The 21,138-nt window shown below is 31.8% G+C and overlaps 22 non-coding genes across 22 annotated transcripts; all 22 read left to right on the forward strand.

Moving 5' to 3' along the window:
• Positions 1 to 842: 842 nt before the first annotated feature.
• Positions 843 to 928, forward strand: TRNAR-UCU (transfer RNA arginine (anticodon UCU)). The gene is given in 2 exon segments: positions 843 to 879; positions 893 to 928. It is a non-coding gene; the product is annotated as a tRNA-Arg (tRNA).
• Positions 929 to 2,583: 1,655 nt separating this feature from the next.
• Positions 2,584 to 2,669, forward strand: TRNAR-UCU (transfer RNA arginine (anticodon UCU)). The gene is given in 2 exon segments: positions 2,584 to 2,620; positions 2,634 to 2,669. It is a non-coding gene; the product is annotated as a tRNA-Arg (tRNA).
• A 772-nt stretch (positions 2,670 to 3,441) lies between these two features.
• Positions 3,442 to 3,527, forward strand: TRNAR-UCU (transfer RNA arginine (anticodon UCU)). The gene is given in 2 exon segments: positions 3,442 to 3,478; positions 3,492 to 3,527. It is a non-coding gene; the product is annotated as a tRNA-Arg (tRNA).
• An 808-nt stretch (positions 3,528 to 4,335) lies between these two features.
• On the forward strand, positions 4,336 to 4,421 carry TRNAK-UUU (transfer RNA lysine (anticodon UUU)). The gene is given in 2 exon segments: positions 4,336 to 4,372; positions 4,386 to 4,421. It is a non-coding gene; the product is annotated as a tRNA-Lys (tRNA).
• A 772-nt stretch (positions 4,422 to 5,193) lies between these two features.
• Positions 5,194 to 5,279, forward strand: TRNAR-UCU (transfer RNA arginine (anticodon UCU)). Its single transcript is given in 2 exon segments — positions 5,194 to 5,230; positions 5,244 to 5,279. It is a non-coding gene; the product is annotated as a tRNA-Arg (tRNA).
• A 1,660-nt stretch (positions 5,280 to 6,939) lies between these two features.
• Positions 6,940 to 7,025, forward strand: TRNAR-UCU (transfer RNA arginine (anticodon UCU)). The gene is given in 2 exon segments: positions 6,940 to 6,976; positions 6,990 to 7,025. It is a non-coding gene; the product is annotated as a tRNA-Arg (tRNA).
• Positions 7,026 to 7,831: 806 nt separating this feature from the next.
• Positions 7,832 to 7,917, forward strand: TRNAR-UCU (transfer RNA arginine (anticodon UCU)). The gene is given in 2 exon segments: positions 7,832 to 7,868; positions 7,882 to 7,917. It is a non-coding gene; the product is annotated as a tRNA-Arg (tRNA).
• A 772-nt stretch (positions 7,918 to 8,689) lies between these two features.
• Positions 8,690 to 8,775, forward strand: TRNAR-UCU (transfer RNA arginine (anticodon UCU)). The gene is given in 2 exon segments: positions 8,690 to 8,726; positions 8,740 to 8,775. It is a non-coding gene; the product is annotated as a tRNA-Arg (tRNA).
• A 789-nt stretch (positions 8,776 to 9,564) lies between these two features.
• On the forward strand, positions 9,565 to 9,650 carry TRNAR-UCU (transfer RNA arginine (anticodon UCU)). Its single transcript is given in 2 exon segments — positions 9,565 to 9,601; positions 9,615 to 9,650. It is a non-coding gene; the product is annotated as a tRNA-Arg (tRNA).
• Positions 9,651 to 10,422: 772 nt separating this feature from the next.
• On the forward strand, positions 10,423 to 10,508 carry TRNAR-UCU (transfer RNA arginine (anticodon UCU)). Its single transcript is given in 2 exon segments — positions 10,423 to 10,459; positions 10,473 to 10,508. It is a non-coding gene; the product is annotated as a tRNA-Arg (tRNA).
• Positions 10,509 to 11,304: 796 nt separating this feature from the next.
• TRNAR-UCU (transfer RNA arginine (anticodon UCU)) lies at positions 11,305 to 11,390 on the forward strand. Its single transcript is given in 2 exon segments — positions 11,305 to 11,341; positions 11,355 to 11,390. It is a non-coding gene; the product is annotated as a tRNA-Arg (tRNA).
• A 772-nt stretch (positions 11,391 to 12,162) lies between these two features.
• Positions 12,163 to 12,248, forward strand: TRNAR-UCU (transfer RNA arginine (anticodon UCU)). The gene is given in 2 exon segments: positions 12,163 to 12,199; positions 12,213 to 12,248. It is a non-coding gene; the product is annotated as a tRNA-Arg (tRNA).
• An 804-nt stretch (positions 12,249 to 13,052) lies between these two features.
• On the forward strand, positions 13,053 to 13,138 carry TRNAR-UCU (transfer RNA arginine (anticodon UCU)). The gene is given in 2 exon segments: positions 13,053 to 13,089; positions 13,103 to 13,138. It is a non-coding gene; the product is annotated as a tRNA-Arg (tRNA).
• A 772-nt stretch (positions 13,139 to 13,910) lies between these two features.
• TRNAR-UCU (transfer RNA arginine (anticodon UCU)) lies at positions 13,911 to 13,996 on the forward strand. Its single transcript is given in 2 exon segments — positions 13,911 to 13,947; positions 13,961 to 13,996. It is a non-coding gene; the product is annotated as a tRNA-Arg (tRNA).
• Positions 13,997 to 14,792: 796 nt separating this feature from the next.
• Positions 14,793 to 14,878, forward strand: TRNAR-UCU (transfer RNA arginine (anticodon UCU)). Its single transcript is given in 2 exon segments — positions 14,793 to 14,829; positions 14,843 to 14,878. It is a non-coding gene; the product is annotated as a tRNA-Arg (tRNA).
• Positions 14,879 to 15,650: 772 nt separating this feature from the next.
• TRNAR-UCU (transfer RNA arginine (anticodon UCU)) lies at positions 15,651 to 15,736 on the forward strand. The gene is given in 2 exon segments: positions 15,651 to 15,687; positions 15,701 to 15,736. It is a non-coding gene; the product is annotated as a tRNA-Arg (tRNA).
• Positions 15,737 to 16,540: 804 nt separating this feature from the next.
• TRNAR-UCU (transfer RNA arginine (anticodon UCU)) lies at positions 16,541 to 16,626 on the forward strand. Its single transcript is given in 2 exon segments — positions 16,541 to 16,577; positions 16,591 to 16,626. It is a non-coding gene; the product is annotated as a tRNA-Arg (tRNA).
• Positions 16,627 to 17,398: 772 nt separating this feature from the next.
• On the forward strand, positions 17,399 to 17,484 carry TRNAR-UCU (transfer RNA arginine (anticodon UCU)). Its single transcript is given in 2 exon segments — positions 17,399 to 17,435; positions 17,449 to 17,484. It is a non-coding gene; the product is annotated as a tRNA-Arg (tRNA).
• An 800-nt stretch (positions 17,485 to 18,284) lies between these two features.
• On the forward strand, positions 18,285 to 18,370 carry TRNAR-UCU (transfer RNA arginine (anticodon UCU)). The gene is given in 2 exon segments: positions 18,285 to 18,321; positions 18,335 to 18,370. It is a non-coding gene; the product is annotated as a tRNA-Arg (tRNA).
• A 772-nt stretch (positions 18,371 to 19,142) lies between these two features.
• On the forward strand, positions 19,143 to 19,228 carry TRNAR-UCU (transfer RNA arginine (anticodon UCU)). Its single transcript is given in 2 exon segments — positions 19,143 to 19,179; positions 19,193 to 19,228. It is a non-coding gene; the product is annotated as a tRNA-Arg (tRNA).
• Positions 19,229 to 20,036: 808 nt separating this feature from the next.
• TRNAR-UCU (transfer RNA arginine (anticodon UCU)) lies at positions 20,037 to 20,122 on the forward strand. The gene is given in 2 exon segments: positions 20,037 to 20,073; positions 20,087 to 20,122. It is a non-coding gene; the product is annotated as a tRNA-Arg (tRNA).
• Positions 20,123 to 20,894: 772 nt separating this feature from the next.
• Positions 20,895 to 20,980, forward strand: TRNAR-UCU (transfer RNA arginine (anticodon UCU)). Its single transcript is given in 2 exon segments — positions 20,895 to 20,931; positions 20,945 to 20,980. It is a non-coding gene; the product is annotated as a tRNA-Arg (tRNA).
• The last annotated feature ends 158 nt before the right edge of the window (positions 20,981 to 21,138 follow it).

Below are 21,138 nucleotides of genomic sequence, written 5' to 3' on the forward strand. Positions count from 1 at the left end.
AAGATCACCAATTACAAATCAATTTTCGATACTTTAAATCAATAACTGCTGATCAAAAATGCTTATTGTTATATTTAACCAGCAACCAAATTCAATGTTGAGTCTGCTCAGCTAGCTATGCAGACCTTGAAGGGTATCTACACTCAAAAAACATTAAATCCTTTTTACCTGTAATCCTTACATGGTTATCACATATTAGCTAAATAATTGCTTAAACCTGATATAGGACTTGCACTCGAAATCAGCAGCCGGAAAACTCAGAAAGGGATGTTGCATTCAAGAGGAATGTTGGAAATATCTGACACAGGTTAGCAACATTATCATTATAGTATGAAATAAGATGAATATCTACACTGTTAAGCACTCTAAACATTAAATACATTTTAGAAAATATTTTGGTCTTTAGTTTGTATTGCAATAAACAGTAACTATTTCACACAGGGTGCAATTGTCCCCACATTTTTTTGCACCTCACACAATGAGGATGCTATTTCTGAAATCAGTATAAAATTTTGGCTCTTACTCTACAATACTCTGTATATACATCTACTAAAATATTAAATACATTTTAGAAAATATTTTGGTCTTTAGTTTGTATTGCAATAAACAGTTACTATTTCACACAGGGTGCAATTGTCCCCACATTTTTTTGCACCTCACACAATGAGGATGCTATTTCTGAAATCAGTATAAAATTTTGGCTCTTACTCTACAATACTCTGTATATACATCTACTAAAAAAAGAAAGACATAATAGATTTGTTTCATCACAGATTGTAGCTTTTAAAACTTGAAAGTATTCTACAGGTTGTACTGTCGATACAAACGCTTGCTGCTTCAGTGGCTCTGTGGCGCAATGGATAGCGCATTGGACTTCTCGTAGGTTGTAGTTATTCAAAGGTTGTGGGTTCGAGTTCCACCAGAGTCATTCTTTAGCTTCAAATGCAAACATTTAAAATTTACTTAAAATGATACATAACATAGACATTGTATATGGGAGACCTATATATTATATATACAAAGTAATTATAGGCTGTTGACATAAAAATCATTTAAATGTAAGACCAGTTACAAATCAATTTTAGATACTTTAAAGCAATAACTGGTAATAAAAATGTGGATGGCTATTTTTAACCAGCAATGAAAATATTATGTTGAGTCTGCTCACGTAGGAATACAAAGCTTAAAGTGTATCTACAGTACACTCAAAAATCATAAAAAAATCCTTAGATGTGTATAACAAATAACCTACACAATTGCTAAAACCTGATATAGGACTTGCACTTGAAAACAGCAAGAGGAAGACTCAGACATAGCTGTTGCATTTGGGAGAAATGTTATAAATATCTGACACTCGATAGCCATGTAATTATTATAATATAAATTAATATAAATATCTATACTGGTAAAAATACAAAACCTACATAAATGTTACCAAAATGTTTCTATCTTCAGTTTCTTTGCAACAAACACTCAATCAGACATGGTGCAATTGTCCCCATATTGATTTGCACCTCACACAAAGTGGGAGCTATTTCTGAAATCATTACAAAAATTTTACTCTCACTCTACGATACTCTCTTTACAGCATACTTAAAAAATAGAAAAATAAAAAGATTAGTTTCATCACAGATTGTGTCATTTAAAACATAAGAGTATTCAACACATTGTACTGTTGATACAAAAACATGATACATCAGTGGCTCTGTGGCGCAATGGATAGCGAAATGGACTTATAGTAGGTTGTAGTTATTCAAAGGTTGTGGGTTCGAGTCCCACCAGAGTCGTTCTTTAGTTTCAAATGCAAAGATTTAAAGTTTACTTACAATAATACATAACGTAGACATTGTATACAGGAGACTTATTTACTATATATATATATACAAAGTAATGATAGGCTGGTGACATAAAAATCTTTTCAATGTAAGATCACCAATTACAAATCAATTTTCGATACTTTAAATCAATAACTGCTGATCAAAAATGCTTATTGTTATATTTAACCAGCAACCAAATTCAATGTTGAGTCTGCTCAGCTAGCTATGCAGACCTTGAAGGGTATCTACACTCAAAAAACATTAAATCCTTTTTACCTGTAATCCTTACATGGTTATCACATATTAGCTAAATAATTGCTTAAACCTGATATAGGACTTGCACTCGAAATCAGCAGCCGGAAAACTCAGAAAGGGATGTTGCATTCAAGAGGAATGTTGGAAATATCTGACACAGGTTAGCAACATTATCATTATAGTATGAAATAAGATGAATATCTACACTGTTAAGCACTCTAAACATTAAATACATTTTAGAAAATATTTTGGTCTTTAGTTTGTATTGCAATAAACAGTTACTATTTCACACAGGGTGCAATTGTCCCCACATTTTTTTGCACCTCACACAATGAGGATGCTATTTCTGAAATCAGTATAAAATTTTGGCTCTTACTCTACAATACTCTGTATATACATCCTACTGAAAAAAGAAAGACATAATAGATTTGTTTCATCACAGATTGTAGCTTTTAAAACATGAAAGTATTCTACAAGTTGTACTGTCGATACAAACGCTTGCTGCTTCAGTGGCTCTGTGGCGCAATGGATAGCGCATTGGACTTCTAGTAGGTTGTAGTTATTCAAAGGTTGTGGGTTCGAGTCCCACCAGAGTCATTCTTTAGCTTCAAATGTAAACATTTAAAATGTACTTAAAATGATACATAACATAGACATTGTATATGGGAGACCTATACACTATATATACAAAGTAATTATAGGCTGTTGACATAAAAATCATTTAAATGTAAGACCAGTTACAAATCAATTTTAGATACTTTAAATCAATAACTGGTAATAAAAATGTGGATGGTTATTTTTAACCAGCAATGAAAATATTATGTTGAGTCTGCTCACGTAGGAATACAAAGCTTAAAGTGTATCTACAGTACACTCAAAAATCATAAAAAATCCTTAGATGTGTATTACAAATAACCTACACAATTGCTAAAACCTGATATAGGACTTGCACTTGAAAACAGCAAGAGGAAGACTCAGACATAGCTGTTGCATTTGGGAGAAATGTTATAAATATCTGACACTCGATAGCCATGTAATTATTATAATATAAATTAATATAAATATCTATACTGGTAAAAATACAAAACCTATATAAATGTTACCAAAATGTTTCTATCTTCAGTTTCTTTGCAACAAACACTCAATCAGACATGGTGCAATTGTCCCCATATTGATTTGCACCTCACACAAAGTGGGAGCTATTTCTGAAATCATTACAAAAATTTTACTCTCACTCTACGATACTCTCTTTACAGCATACTTAAAAAATAGAAAAATAAAAAGATTAGTTTCATCACAGATTGTGTCATTTAAAACATAAGAGTATTCAACACATTGTACTGTTGATACAAAAATATGATACATCAGTGGCTCTGTGGCGCAATGGATAGCGCATTGGACTTCTAGTAGGTTGTAGTTATTCAAAGGTTGTGGGTTCGAGTCCCACCAGAGTCGTTCTTTAGTTTCAAATGCAAAGATTTAAAGTTTACTTACAATAATTCATAACGTAGACATTGTATACAGGAGACTTATTTACTATATATATATATATATATATATATACAAAGTAATGATAGGCTGGTGACATAAAAATCTTTTCAATGTAAGATCACCAATTACAAATCAATTTTCGATACTTTAAATCAATAACTGCTGATCAAAAATGCTTATTGTTATATTTAACCAGCAACCAAATTCAATGTTGAGTCTGCTCAGCTAGCTATGCAGACCTTGAAGGGTATCTACACTCAAAAAACATTAAATCCTTTTTACCTGTAATCCTTACATGGTTATCACATATTAGCTAAATAATTGCTTAAACCTGATATAGGACTTGCACTCGAAATCAGCAGCCGGAAAACTCAGAAAGGGATGTTGCATTCAAGAGGAATGTTGGAAATATCTGACACAGGTTAGCAACATTATCATTATAGTATGAAATAAGATGAATATCTACACTGTTAAGCACTCTAAACATTAAATACATTTTAGAAAATATTTTGGTCTTTAGTTTGTATTGCAATAAACAGTAACTATTTCACACAGGGTGCAATTGTCCCCACATTTTTTTGCACCTCACACAATGAGGATGCTATTTCTGAAATCAGTATAAAATTTTGGCTCTTACTCTACAATACTCTGTATATACATCCTACTGAAAAAAGAAAGACATAATAGATTTTTTTCATCACAGATTGTAGCTTTTAAAACATGAAAGTATTCTACAAGTTGTACTGTCGATACAAACGCTTGCTGCTTCAGTGGCTCTGTGGCGCAATGGATAGCGCATTGGACTTTTAGTAGGTTGTAGTTATTCAAAGGTTGTGGGTTCGAGTCCCACCAGAGTCATTCTTTAGCTTCAAATGTAAACATTTAAAATGTACTTAAAATTATACATAACATAGACATTGTATATGGGAGACCTATACACTATATATACAAAGTAATTATAGGCTGTTGACATAAAAATCATTTAAATGTAAGACCAGTTACAAATCAATTTTAGATACTTTAAATCAATAACTGGTAATAAAAATGTGGATGGTTATTTTTAACCAGCAATGAAAATATTATGTTGAGTCTGCTCACGTAGGAATACAAAGCTTAAAGTGTATCTACAGTACACTCAAAAATCATAAAAAATCCTTAGATGTGTATTACAAATAACCTACACAATTGCTAAAACCTGATATAGGACTTGCACTTGAAAACAGCAAGAGGAAGACTCAGACATAGCTGTTGCATTTGGGAGAAATGTTATAAATATCTGACACTCGATAGCCATGTAATTATTATAATATAAATTAATATAAATATCTATACTGGTAAAAATACAAAACCTATATAAATGTTACCAAAATGTTTCTATCTTCAGTTTCTTTGCAACAAACACTCAATCAGACATGGTGCAATTGTCCCCATATTGATTTGCACCTCACACAAAGTGGGAGCTATTTCTGAAATCATTACAAAAATTTTACTCTCACTCTACGATACTCTCTTTACAGCATACTTAAAAAATAGAAAAATAAAAAGATTAGTTTCATCACAGATTGTGTCATTTAAAACATAAGAGTATTCAACACATTGTACTGTTGATACAAAAATATGATACATCAGTTGCTCTGTGGCGCAATGGATAGCGCATTGGACTTCTAGTAGGTTGTAGTTATTCAAAGGTTGTGGGTTCGAGTCCCACCAGAGTCGTTCTTTAGTTTCAAATGCAAAGATTTAAAGTTTACTTACAATAATTCATAACGTAGACATTGTATACAGGAGACTTATTTACTATATATATATATATATATACAAAGTAATGATAGGCTGGTGACATAAAAATCTTTTCAATGTAAGATCACCAATTACAAATCAATTTTCGATACTTTAAATCAATAACTGCTGATCAAAAATGCTTATTGTTATATTTAACCAGCAACCAAATTCAATGTTGAGTCTGCTCAGCTAGCTATGCAGACCTTGAAGGGTATCTACACTCAAAAAACATTAAATCCTTTTTACCTGTAATCCTTACATGGTTATCACATATTAGCTAAATAATTGCTTAAACCTGATATAGGACTTGCACTCGAAATCAGCAGCCGGAAAACTCAGAAAGGGATGTTGCATTCAAGAGGAATGTTGGAAATATCTGACACAGGTTAGCAACATTATCATTATAGTATGAAATAAGATGAATATCTACACTGTTAAGCACTCTAAACATTAAATACATTTTAGAAAATATTTTGGTCTTTAGTTTGTATTGCAATAAACAGTAACTATTTCACACAGGGTGCAATTGTCCCCACATTTTTTTGCACCTCACACAATGAGGATGCTATTTCTGAAATCAGTATAAAATTTTGGCTCTTACTCTACAATACTCTGTATATACATCCTACTGAAAAAAGAAAGACATAATAGATTTTTTTCATCACAGATTGTAGCTTTTAAAACATGAAAGTATTCTACAAGTTGTACTGTCGATACAAACGCTTGCTGCTTCAGTGGCTCTGTGGCGCAATGGATAGCGCATTGGACTTTTAGTAGGTTGTAGTTATTCAAAGGTTGTGGGTTCGAGTCCCACCAGAATCATTCTTTAGCTTCAAATGTAAACATTTAAAATGTACTTAAAATTATACATAACATAGACATTGTATATGGGAGACCTATATACTATATATACAAAGTAATTATAGGCTGTTGACATAAAAATCATTTAAATGTAAGACCAGTTACAAATCAATTTTAGATACTTTAAATCAATAACTGGTAATAAAAATGTGGATGGTTATTTTTAACCAGCAATGAAAATATTATGTTGAGTCTGCTCACGTAGGAATACAAAGCTTAAAGTGTATCTACAGTACACTCAAAAATCATAAAAAATCCTTAGATGTGTATTACAAATAACCTACACAATTGCTAAAACCTGATATAGGACTTGCACTTGAAAACAGCAAGAGGAAGACTCAGACATAGCTGTTGCATTTAGGAGAAATGTTATAAATATCTGACACTCGATAGCCATGTAATTATTATAATATAAATTAATATAAATATCTATACTGGTAAAAATACAAAACCTATATAAATGTTACCAAAATGTTTCTATCTTCAGTTTCTTTGCAACAAACACTCAATCAGACATGGTGCAATTGTCCCCATATTGATTTGCACCTCACACAAAGTGGGAGCTATTTCTGAAATCATTACAAAAATTTTACTCTCACTCTACGATACTCTCTTTACAGCATACTTAAAAAAAAGAAAAATAAAAAGATTAGTTTCATCACAGATTGTGTCATTTAAAACATAAGAGTATTCAACACATTGTACTGTTGATACAAAAATATGATACATCAGTGGCTCTGTGGCGCAATGGATAGCGCATTGGACTTCTAGTAGGTTGTAGTTATTCAAAGGTTGTGGGTTCGAGTCCCACCAGAGTCGTTCTTTAGTTTCAAATGCAAAGATTTAAAGTTTACTTACAATAATTCATAACGTAGACATTGTATACAGGAGACTTATTTACTATATATATATATATATATATATACAAAGTAATGATAGGCTGGTGACATAAAAATCTTTTCAATGTAAGATCACCAATTACAAATCAATTTTCGATACTTTAAATCAATAACTGCTGATCAAAAATGCTTATTGTTATATTTAACCAGCAACCAAATTCAATGTTGAGTCTGCTCAGCTAGCTATGCAGACCTTGAAGGGTATCTACACTCAAAAAACATTAAATCCTTTTTACCTGTAATCCTTACATGGTTATCACATATTAGCTAAATAATTGCTTAAACCTGATATAGGACTTGCACTCGAAATCAGCAGCCGGAAAACTCAGAAAGGGATGTTGCATTCAAGAGGAATGTTGGAAATATCTGACACAGGTTAGCAACATTATCATTATAGTATGAAATAAGATGAATATCTACACTGTTAAGCACTCTAAACATTAAATACATTTTAGAAAATATTTTGGTCTTTAGTTTGTATTGCAATAAACAGTTACTATTTCACACAGGGTGCAATTGTCCCCACATTTTTTTGCACCTCACACAATGAGGATGCTATTTCTGAAATCAGTATAAAATTTTGGCTCTTACTCTACAATACTCTGTATATACATCCTACTGAAAAAAGAAAGACATAATAGATTTGTTTCATCACAGATTGTAGCTTTTAAAACATGAAAGTATTCTACAAGTTGTACTGTCGATACAAACACTTGCTGCTTCAGTGGCTCTGTGGCGCAATGGATAGCGCATTGGACTTCTAGTAGGTTGTAGTTATTCAAAGGTTGTGGGTTCGAGTCCCACCAGAGTCATTCTTTAGCTTCAAATGTAAACATTTAAAATGTACTTAAAATGATACATAACATAGACATTGTATATGGGAGACCTATACACTATATATACAAAGTAAGTATAGGCTGTTGACATAAAAATCATTTAAATGTAAGACCAGTTACAAATCAATTTTAGATACTTTATATCAATAACTGGTAATAAAAATGTGGATGGTTATTTTTAACCAGCAATGAAAATATTATGTTGAGTCTGCTCACGTAGGAATACAAAGCTTAAAGTGTATCTACAGTACACTCAAAAATCATAAAAAATCCTTAGATGGGTATTACAAATAACCTACACAATTGCTAAAACCTGATATAGGACTTGCACTTGAAAACAGCAAGAGGAAGACTCAGACATAGCTGTTGCATTTGGGAGAAATGTTATAAATATCTGACACTCGATAGCCATGTAATTATTATAATATAAATTAATATAAATATCTATACTGGTAAAAATACAAAACCTATATAAATGTTACCAAAATGTTTCTATCTTCAGTTTCTTTGCAACAAACACTCAATCAGACATGGTGCAATTGTCCCCATATTGATTTGCACCTCACACAAAGTGGGAGCTATTTCTGAAATCATTACAAAAATTGTACTCTCACTCTACGATACTCTCTTTACAGCATACTTAAAAAATAGAAAAATAAAAAGATTAGTTTCATCACAGATTGTGTCATTTAAAACATAAGAGTATTCAACACATTGTACTGTTGATACAAAAATATGATACATCAGTGGCTCTGTGGTGCAATGGCTAGCGCATTGGACTTCTAGTAGGTTGTAGTTATTCAAAGGTTATGGGTTCGAGTCCCACCAGAGTCGTTCTTCAGTTTCAAATGCAAAGATTTAAAGTTTACTTACAATAATACATAACGTATACAGGAGACTTATTTACTATATATATATATATACAAAGTAATGATAGGCTGGTGACATAAAAATCTTTTCAATGTAAGATCACCAATTACAAATCAATTTTCGATACTTTAAATCAATAACTGCTGATCAAAAATGCTTTTTGTTATATTTAACCAGCAACCAAATTCAATGTTGAGTCTGCTCAGCTAGCTATGCAGACCTTGAAGGGTATCTACACTCAAAAAACATTAAATCCTTTTTACCTGTAATCCTTACATGGTTATCACATATTAGCTAAATAATTGCTTAAACCTGATATAGGACTTGCACTCGAAATCAGCAGCCGGAAAACTCAGACAGGAATGTTGCATTCAAGAGGAATGTTGGAAATATCTGACACAGGTTAGCAACATTATCATTATAGTATGAAATAAGATGAATATCTACACTGTTAAGCACTCTAAACATTAAATACATTTTAGAAAATATTTTGGTCTTTAGTTTGTATTGCAATAAACAGTTACTATTTCACACAGGGTGCAATTGTCCCCACATTTTTTTGCACCTCACACAATGAGGATGCTATTTCTGAAATCAGTATAAAATTTTGGCTCTTACTCTACAATACTCTGTATATACATCCTACTGAAAAAAGAAAGACATAATAGATTTGTTTCATCACAGATTGTAGCTTTTAAAACATGAAAGTATTCTACAAGTTGTACTGTCGATACAAACACTTGCTGCTTCAGTGGCTCTGTGGCGCAATGGATAGCGCATTGGACTTCTAGTAGGTTGTAGTTATTCAAAGGTTGTGGGTTCGAATCCCACCAGAGTCATTCTTTAGCTTCAAATGTAAACATTTAAAATGTACTTAAAATTATACATAACATAGACATTGTATATGGGAGACCTATACACTATATATACAAAGTAATTATAGGCTGTTGACATAAAAATCATTTAAATGTAAGACCAGTTACAAATCAATTTTAGATACTTTAAATCAATAACTGGTAATAAAAATGTGGATGGTTATTTTTAACCAGCAATGAAAATATTATGTTGAGTCTGCTCACGTAGGAATACAAAGCTTAAAGTGTATCTACAGTACACTCAAAAATCATAAAAAATCCTTAGATGTGTATTACAAATAACCTACACAATTGCTAAAACCTGATATAGGACTTGCACTTGAAAACAGCAAGAGGAAGACTCAGACATAGCTGTTGCATTTGGGAGAAATGTTATAAATATCTGACACTCGATAGCCATGTAATTATTATAATATAAATTAATATAAATATCTATACTGGTAAAAATACAAAACCTATATAAATGTTACCAAAATGTTTCTATCTTCAGTTTCTTTGCAACAAACACTCAATCAGACATGGTGCAATTGTCCCCATATTGATTTGCACCTCACACAAAGTGGGAGCTATTTCTGAAATCATTACAAAAATTTTACTCTCACTCTACGATACTCTCTTTACAGCATACTTAAAAAATAGAAAAATAAAAAGATTAGTTTCATCACAGATTGTGTCATTTAAAACATAAGAGTATTCAACACATTGTACTGTTGATACAAAAATATGATACATCAGTGGCTCTGTGGCGCAATGGATAGCGCATTGGACTTCTAGTAGGTTGTAGTTATTCAAAGGTTGTGGGTTCGAGTCCCACCAGAGTCGTTCTTTAGTTTCAAATGCAAAGATTTAAAGTTAACTTAGAATAATTCATAACGTAGACATTGTATACAGGAGACTTATTTACTATATATATATATACAAAGTAATGATAGGCTGGTGACATAAAAATCTTTTCAATGTAAGATCACCAATTACAAATCAATTTTCGATACTTTAAATCAATAACTGCTGATCAAAAATGCTTATTGTTATATTTAACCAGCAACCAAATTCAATGTTGAGTCTGCTCAGCTAGCTATGCAGACCTTGAAGGGTATCTACACTCAAAAAACATTAAATCCTTTTTACCTGTAATCCTTACATGGTTATCACATATTAGCTAAATAATTGCTTAAACCTGATATAGGACTTGCACTCGAAATCAGCAGCCGGAAAACTCAGAAAGGGATGTTGCATTCAAGAGGAATGTTGGAAATATCTGACACAGGTTAGCAACATTATCATTATAGTATGAAATAAGATGAATATCTACACTGTTAAGCACTCTAAACATTAAATACATTTTAGAAAATATTTTGGTCTTTAGTTTGTATTGCAATAAACAGTTACTATTTCACACAGGGTGCAATTGTCCCCACATTTTTTTGCACCTTACACAATGAGGATGCTATTTCTGAAATCAGTATAAAATTTTGGCTCTTACTCTACAATACTCTGTATATACATCCTACTGAAAAAAGAAAGACATAATAGATTTGTTTCATCACAGATTGTAGCTTTTAAAACATGAAAGTATTCTACAAGTTGTACTGTCGATACAAACACTTGCTGCTTCAGTGGCTCTGTGGCGCAATGGATAGCGCATTGGACTTCTAGTAGGTTGTAGTTATTCAAAGGTTGTGGGTTCGAATCCCACCAGAGTCATTCTTTAGCTTCAAATGTAAACATTTAAAATGTACTTAAAATGATACATAACATAGACATTGTATATGGGAGACCTATACACTATATATACAAAGTAATTATAGGCTGTTGACATAAAAATCATTTAAATGTAAGACCAGTTACAAATCAATTTTAGATACTTTAAATCAATAACTGGTAATAAAAATGTGGATGGTTATTTTTAACCAGCAATGAAAATATTATGTTGAGTCTGCTCACGTAGGAATACAAAGCTTAAAGTGTATCTACAGTACACTCAAAAATCATAAAAAATCCTTAGATGGGTATTACAAATAACCTACACAATTGCTAAAACCTGATATAGGACTTGCACTTGAAAACAGCAAGAGGAAGACTCAGACATAGCTGTTGCATTTGGGAGAAATGTTATAAATATCTGACACTCGATAGCCATGTAATTATTATAATATAAATTAATATAAATATCTATACTGGTAAAAATACAAAACCTATATAAATGTTACCAAAATGTTTCTATCTTCAGTTTCTTTGCAACAAACACTCAATCAGACATGGTGCAATTGTCCCCATATTGATTTGCACCTCACACAAAGTGGGAGCTATTTCTGAAATCATTACAAAAATTTTACTCTCACTCTACGATACTCTCTTTACAGCATACTTAAAAAATAGAAAAATAAAAAGATTAGTTTCATCACAGATTGTGTCATTTAAAACATAAGAGTATTCAACACATTGTACTGTTGATACAAAAATATGATCCATCAGTTGCTCTGTGGCGCAATGGATAGCGCATTGGACTTCTAGTAGGTTGTAATTATTCAAAGGTTGTGGGTTCGAGTCCCACCAGAGTCGTTCTTTAGTTTCAAATGCAAAGATTTAAAGTTTACTTACAATAATACATAACGTAGACATTGTATACAGGAAACTTATTTACTATATATATATATATATATATACAAAGTAATGATAGGCTGCTGACATAAAAATCTTTTCAATGTAAGATCACCAATTACAAATCAATTTTCGATACTTTAAATCAATAACTGCTGATCAAAAATGCTTATTGTTATATTTAACCAGCAACCAAATTCAATGTTGAGTCTGCTCAGCTAGCTATGCAGACCTTGAAGGATATCTACACTCAAAAAACATTAAATCCTTTTTACCTGTAATCCTTACATGGTTATCACATATTAGCTAAATAATTGCTTAAACCTGATATAGGACTTGCACTCGAAATCAGCAGCCGGAAAACTCAGACAGGGATGTTGCATTCAAGAGGAATGTTGGAAATATCTGACACAGGTTAGCAACATTATCATTATAGTATGAAATAAGATGAATATCTACACTGTTAAGCACTCTAAACATTAAATACATTTTAGAAAATATTTTGGTCTTTAGTTTGTATTGCAATAAACAGTTACTATTTCACACAGGGTGCAATTGTCCCCACATTTTTTTGCACCTCACACAATGAGGATGCTATTTCTGAAATCAGTATAAAATTTTGGCTCTTACTCTACAATACTCTGTATATACATCCTACTGAAAAAAGAAAGACATAATAGATTTGTTTCATCACAGATTGTAGCTTTTAAAACATGAAAGTATTCTACAAGTTGTACTGTCGATACAAACACTTGCTGCTTCAGTGGCTCTGCGGCGCAATGGATAGCGCATTGGACTTCTAGTAGGTTGTAGTTATTCAAAGGTTGTGGGTTCGAGTCCCACCAGAGTCATTCTTTAGCTTCAAATGTAAACATTTAAAATGTACTTAAAATGATACATAACATAGACATTGCATATGGGAGACCTATACACTATATATACAAAGTAAGTATAGGCTGTTGACATAAAAATCATTTAAATGTAAGACCAGTTACAAATCAATTTTAGATACTTTATATCAATAACTGGTAATAAAAATGTGGATGGTTATTTTTAACCAGCAATGAAAATATTATGTTGAGTCTGCTCACGTAGGAATACAAAGCTTAAAGTGTATCTACAGTACACTCAAAAATCATAAAAAATCCTTAGATGGGTATTACAAATAACCTACACAATTGCTAAAACCTGATATAGGACTTGCACTTGAAAACAGCAAGAGGAAGACTCAGACATAGCTGTTGCATTTGGGAGAAATGTTATAAATATCTGACACTCGATAGCCATGTAATTATTATAATATAAATTAATATAAATATCTATACTGGTAAAAATACAAAACCTATATAAATGTTACCAAAATGTTTCTATCTTCAGTTTCTTTGCAACAAACACTCAATCAGACATGGTGCAATTGTCCCCATATTGATTTGCACCTCACACAAAGTGGGAGCTATTTCTGAAATCATTACAAAAATTTTACTCTCACTCTACGATACTCTCTTTACAGCATACTTAAAAAATAGAAAAATAAAAAGATTAGTTTCATCACAGATTGTGTCATTTAAAACATAAGAGTATTCAACACATTGTACTGTTGATACAAAAATATGATACATCAGTGGCTCTGTGGCGCAATGGATAGCGCATTGGACTTCTAGTAGGTTGTAGTTATTCAAAGGTTGTGGGTTCGAGTCCCACCAGAGTCGTTCTTTAGTTTCAAATGCAAAGATTTAAAGTTAACTTAGAATAATTCATAACGTAGACATTGTATACAGGAGACTTATTTACTATATATATATATACAAAGTAATGATAGGCTGGTGACATAAAAATCTTTTCAATGTAAGATCACCAATTACAAATCAATTTTCGATACTTTAAATCAATAACTGCTGATCAAAAATGCTTATTGTTATATTTAACCAGCAACCAAATTCAATGTTGAGTCTGCTCAGCTAGCTATGCAGACCTTGAAGGGTATCTACACTCAAAAAACATTAAATCCTTTTTACCTGTAATCCTTACATGGTTATCACATATTAGCTAAATAATTGCTTAAACCTGATATAGGACTTGCACTCGAAATCAGCAGCCGGAAAACTCAGAAAGGGATGTTGCATTCAAGAGGAATGTTGGAAATATCTGACACAGGTTAGCAACATTATCATTATAGTATGAAATAAGATGAATATCTACACTGTTAAGCACTCTAAACATTAAATACATTTTAGAAAATATTTTGGTCTTTAGTTTGTATTGCAATAAACAGTTACTATTTCACACAGGGTGCAATTGTCCCCACATTTTTTTGCACCTTACACAATGAGGATGCTATTTCTGAAATCAGTATAAAATTTTGGCTCTTACTCTACAATACTCTGTATATACATCCTACTGAAAAAAGAAAGACATAATAGATTTGTTTCATCACAGATTGTAGCTTTTAAAACATGAAAGTATTCTACAAGTTGTACTGTCGATACAAACACTTGCTGCTTCAGTGGCTCTGTGGCGCAATGGATAGCGCATTGGACTTCTAGTAGGTTGTAGTTATTCAAAGGTTGTGGGTTCGAATCCCACCAGAGTCATTCTTTAGCTTCAAATGTAAACATTTAAAATGTACTTAAAATGATACATAACATAGACATTGTATATGGGAGACCTATACACTATATATACAAAGTAATTATAGGCTGTTGACATAAAAATCATTTAAATGTAAGACCAGTTACAAATCAATTTTAGATACTTTAAATCAATAACTGGTAATAAAAATGTGGATGGTTATTTTTAACCAGCAATGAAAATATTATGTTGAGTCTGCTCACGTAGGAATACAAAGCTTAAAGTGTATCTACAGTACACTCAAAAATCATAAAAAATCCTTAGATGGGTATTACAAATAACCTACACAATTGCTAAAACCTGATATAGGACTTGCACTTGAAAACAGCAAGAGGAAGACTCAGACATAGCTGTTGCATTTGGGAGAAATGTTATAAATATCTGACACTCGATAGCCATGTAATTATTATAATATAAATTAATATAAATATCTATACTGGTAAAAATACAAAACCTATATAAATGTTACCAAAATGTTTCTATCTTCAGTTTCTTTGCAACAAACACTCAATCAGACATGGTGCAATTGTCCCCATATTGATTTGCACCTCACACAAAGTGGGAGCTATTTCTGAAATCATTACAAAAATTTTACTCTCACTCTACGACACTCTCTTTACAGCATACTTAAAAAATAGAAAAATAAAAAGATTAGTTTCATCACAGATTGTGTCATTTAAAACATAAGAGTATTCAACACATTGTACTGTTGATACAAAAATATGATCCATCAGTTGCTCTGTGGCGCAATGGATAGCGCATTGGACTTCTAGTAGGTTGTAATTATTCAAAGGTTGTGGGTTCGAGTCCCACCAGAGTCGTTCTTTAGTTTCAAATGCAAAGATTTAAAGTTTACTTACAATAATACATAACGTAGACATTGTATACAGGAAACTTATTTACTATATATATATATATATATATACAAAGTAATGATAGGCTGCTGACATAAAAATCTTTTCAATGTAAGATCACCAATTACAAATCAATTTTCGATACTTTAAATCAATAACTGCTGATCAAAAATGCTTTTTGTTATATTTCACCAGCAACCAAATTCAATGTTGAGTCTGCTCAACTAGCTATGCAGACCTTGAAGGGTATCTACACTCAAAAAACATTAAATCCTTTTTACCTGTAATCCTTACATGGTTATCACATATTAGCTAAATAATTGCTTAAACCTGATATAGGACTTGCACTCGAAATCAGCAGCCGGAAAACTCAGACAGGGATGTTGCATTCAAGAGGAATGTTGGAAATATCTGACACAGGTTAGCAACATTATCATTATAGTATGAAATAAGATGAATATCTACACTGTAAGGCACTCTAAACATTAAATACATTTTAGAAAATATTTTGGTCTTTAGTTTGTATTGCAATAAACAGTTACTATTTCACACAGGGTGCAATTGTCCCCACATTTTTTTGCACCTCACACAATGAGGATGCTATTTCTGAAATCAGTATAAAATTTTGGCTCTTACTCTACAATACTCTGTATATACATCCTACTGAAAAAAGAAAGACATAATAGATTTGTTTCATCACAGATTGTAGCTTTTAAAACATGAAAGTATTCTACAAGTTGTACTGTCGATACAAACACTTGCTGCTTCAGTGGCTCTGTGGCGCAATGGATAGCGCATTGGACTTCTAGTAGGTTGTAGTTATTCAAAGGTTGTGGGTTCGAATCCCACCAGAGTCATTCTTTAGCTTCAAATGTAAACATTTAAAATGTACTTAAAATTATACATAACATAGACATTGTATATGGGAGACCTATACACTATATATACAAAGTAATTATAGGCTGTTGACATAAAAATCATTTAAATGTAAGACCAGTTACAAATCAATTTTAGATACTTTAAATCAATAACTGGTAATAAAAATGTGGATGGTTATTTTTAACCAGCAATGAAAATATTATGTTGAGTCTGCTCACGTAGGAATACAAAGCTTAAAGTGTATCTACAGTACACTCAAAAATCATAAAAAATCCTTAGATGTGTATTACAAATAACCTACACAATTGCTAAAACCTGATATAGGACTTGCACTTGAAAACAGCAAGAGGAAGACTCAGACATAGCTGTTGCATTTGGGAGAAATGTTATAAATATCTGACACTCGATAGCCATGTAATTATTATAATATAAATTAATATATATATCTATACTGGTAAAAATACAAAACCTATATAAATGTTACCAAAATGTTTCTATCTTCAGTTTCTTTGCAACAAACACTCAATCAGACATGGTGCAATTGTCCCCATATTGATTTGCACCTCACACAAAGTGGGAGCTATTTCTGAAATCATTACAAAAATTTTACTCTCACTCTACGATACTCTCTTTACAGCATACTTAAAAAATAGAAAAATAAAAAGATTAGTTTCATCACAGATTGTGTCATTTAAAACATAAGAGTATTCAACACATTGTACTGTTGATACAAAAATATGATACATCAGTGGCTCTGTGGCGCAATGGATAGCGCATTGGACTTCTAGTAGGTTGTAGTTATTCAAAGGTTGTGGGTTCGAGTCCCACCAGAGTTGTTCTTTAGTTTCAAATGCAAAGATTTAAAGTTTACTTACAATAATTCATAACGTAGACATTGTATACAGGAGACTTATTTACTATATATATATATATATACAAAGTAATGATAGGCTGGTGACATAAAAATCTTTTCAATGTAAGATCACCAATTACAAATCAATTTTCGATACTTTAAATCAATAACTGCTGATCAAAAATGCTTATTGTTATATTTAACCAGCAACCAAATTCAATGTTGAGTCTGCTCAGCTAGCTATGCAGACCTTGAAGGGTATCTACACTCAAAAAACATTAAATCCTTTTTACCTGTAATCCTTACATGGTTATCACATATTAGCTAAATAATTGCTTAAACCTGATATAGGACTTGCACTCGAAATCAGCAGCCGGAAAACTCAGAAAGGGATGTTGCATTCAAGAGGAATGTTGGAAATATCTGACACAGGTTAGCAACATTATCATTATAGTATGAAATAAGATGAATATCTACACTGTTAAGCACTCTAAACATTAAATACATTTTAGAAAATATTTTGGTCTTTAGTTTGTATTGCAATAAACAGTTACTATTTCACACAGGGTGCAATTGTCCCCACATTTTTTTGCACCTCACACAATGAGGATGCTATTTCTGAAATCAGTATAAAATTTTGTCTCTTACTCTACAATACTCTGTATATACATCCTACTGAAAAAAGAAAGACATAATAGATTTGTTTCATCACAGATTGTAGCTTTTAAAACATGAAAGTATTCTACAAGTTGTACTGTCGATACAAACACTTGCTGCTTCAGTGGCTCTGTGGCGCAATGGATAGCGCATTGGACTTCTAGTAGGTTGTAGTTATTCAAAGGTTGTGGGTTCGAATCCCACCAGAGTCATTCTTTAGCTTCAAATGTAAACATTTAAAATGTACTTAAAATGATACATAACATAGACATTGTATATGGGAGACCTATACACTATATATACAAAGTAATTATAGGCTGTTGACATAAAAATCATTTAAATGTAAGACCAGTTACAAATCAATTTTAGATACTTTAAATCAATAACTGGTAATAAAAATGTGGATGGTTATTTTTAACCAGCAATGAAAATATTATGTTGAGTCTGCTCACGTAGGAATACAAAGCTTAAAGTGTATCTACAGTACACTCAAAAATCATAAAAAATCCTTAGATGGGTATTACAAATAACCTACACAATTGCTAAAACCTGATATAGGACTTGCACTTGAAAACAGCAAGAGGAAGACTCAGACATAGCTGTTGCATTTGGGAGAAATGTTATAAATATCTGACACTCGATAGCCATGTAATTATTATAATATAAATTAATATAAATATCTATACTGGTAAAAATACAAAACCTATATAAATGTTACCAAAATGTTTCTATCTTCAGTTTCTTTGCAACAAACACTCAATCAGACATGGTGCAATTGTCCCCATATTGATTTGCACCTCACACAAAGTGGGAGCTATTTCTGAAATCATTACAAAAATTTTACTCTCACTCTACGATACTCTCTTTACAGCATACTTAAAAAATAGAAAAATAAAAAGATTAGTTTCATCACAGAGTGTGTCATTTAAAACATAAGAGTATTCAACACATTGTACTGTTGATACAAAAATATGATCCATCAGTGGCTCTGTGGCGCAATGGATAGCGCATTGGACTTCTAGTAGGTTGTAATTATTCAAAGGTTGTGGGTTCGAGTCCCAACAGAGTCGTTCTTTAGTTTCAAATGCAAAGATTTAAAGTTTACTTACAATAATACATAACGTAGACATTGTATACAGGAAACTTATTTACTATATATATATATATATATATATATACAAAGTAATGATAGGCTGCTGACATAAAAATCTTTTCAATGTAAGATCACCAATTACAAATCAATTTTCGATACTTTAAATCAATAACTGCTGATCAAAAATGCTTATTGTTATATTTAACCAGCAACCAAATTCAATGTTGAGTCTGCTCAGCTAGCTATGCAGACCTTGAAGGATATCTACACTCAAAAAACATTAAATCCTTTTTACCTGTAATCCTTACATGGTTATCACATATTAGCTAAATAATTGCTTAAACCTGATATAGGACTTGCACTCGAAATCAGCAGCCGGAAAACTCAGACAGGGATGTTGCATTCAAGAGGAATGTTGGAAATATCTGACACAGGTTAGCAACATTATCATTATAGTATGAAATAAGATGAATATCTACACTGTTAAGCACTCTAAACATTAAATACATTTTAGAAAATATTTTGGTCTTTAGTTTGTATTGCAATAAACAGTTACTATTTCACACAGGGTGCAATTGTCCCCACATTTTTTTGCACCTCACACAATGAGGATGCTATTTCTGAAATCAGTATAAAATTTTGGCTCTTACTCTACAATACTCTGTATATACATCCTACTGAAAAAAGAAAGACATAATAGATTTGTTTCATCACAGATTGTAGCTTTTAAAACATGAAAGTATTCTACAAGTTGTACTGTCGATACAAACACTTGCTGCTTCAGTGGCTCTGCGGCGCAATGGATAGCGCATTGGACTTCTAGTAGGTTGTAGTTATTCAAAGGTTGTGGGTTCGAGTCCCACCAGAGTCATTCTTTAGCTTCAAATGTAAACATTTAAAATGTACTTAAAATGATACATAACATAGACATTGTATATGGGAGACCTATACACTATATATACAAAGTAAGTATAGGCTGTTGACATAAAAATCATTTAAATGTAAGACCAGTTACAAATCAATTTTAGATACTTTATATCAATAACTGGTAATAAAAATGTGGATGGTTATTTTTAACCAGCAATGAAAATATTATGTTGAGTCTGCTCACGTAGGAATACAAAGCTTAAAGTGTATCTACAGTACACTCAAAAATCATAAAAAATCCTTAGATGGGTATTACAAATAACCTACACAATTGCTAAAACCTGATATAGGACTTGCACTTGAAAACAGCAAGAGGAAGACTCAGACATAGCTGTTGCATTTGGGAGAAATGTTATAAATATCTGACACTCGATAGCCATGTAATTATTATAATATAAATTAATATAAATATCTATACTGGTAAAAATACAAAACCTATATAAATGTTACCAAAATGTTTCTATCTTCAGTTTCTTTGCAACAAACACTCAATCAGACATGGTGCAATTGTCCCCATATTGATTTGCACCTCACACAAAGTGGGAGCTATTTCTGAAATCATTACAAAAATTGTACTCTCACTCTACGATACTCTCTTTACAGCATACTTAAAAAACAGAAAAATAAAAAGATTAGTTTCATCACAGATTGTGTCATCTAAAACATAAGAGTATTCAACACATTGTACTGTTGATACAAAAATATGATACATCAGTGGCTCTGTGGCGCAATGGATAGCGCATTGGACTTCTAGTAGGTTGTAGTTGTTCAAAGGTTGTGGGTTCGAGTCCCACCAGAGTCGTTCTTCAGTTTCAAATGCAAAGATTTAAAGTTTACTTACAACAATACATAACGTAGACATTGTATACAGGAGACTTATTTACTATATATACAAAGTAATGATAGGCTGGTGACATAAAAATCTTTTCAATGTAAGATCACCAATTACAAATCAATTTT

This window comes from Pseudophryne corroboree, chromosome 4 (genome assembly GCF_028390025.1).
Source record: "Pseudophryne corroboree isolate aPseCor3 chromosome 4, aPseCor3.hap2, whole genome shotgun sequence".
NCBI classification, from domain to species: Eukaryota; Metazoa; Chordata; class Amphibia; order Anura; family Myobatrachidae; genus Pseudophryne; species Pseudophryne corroboree.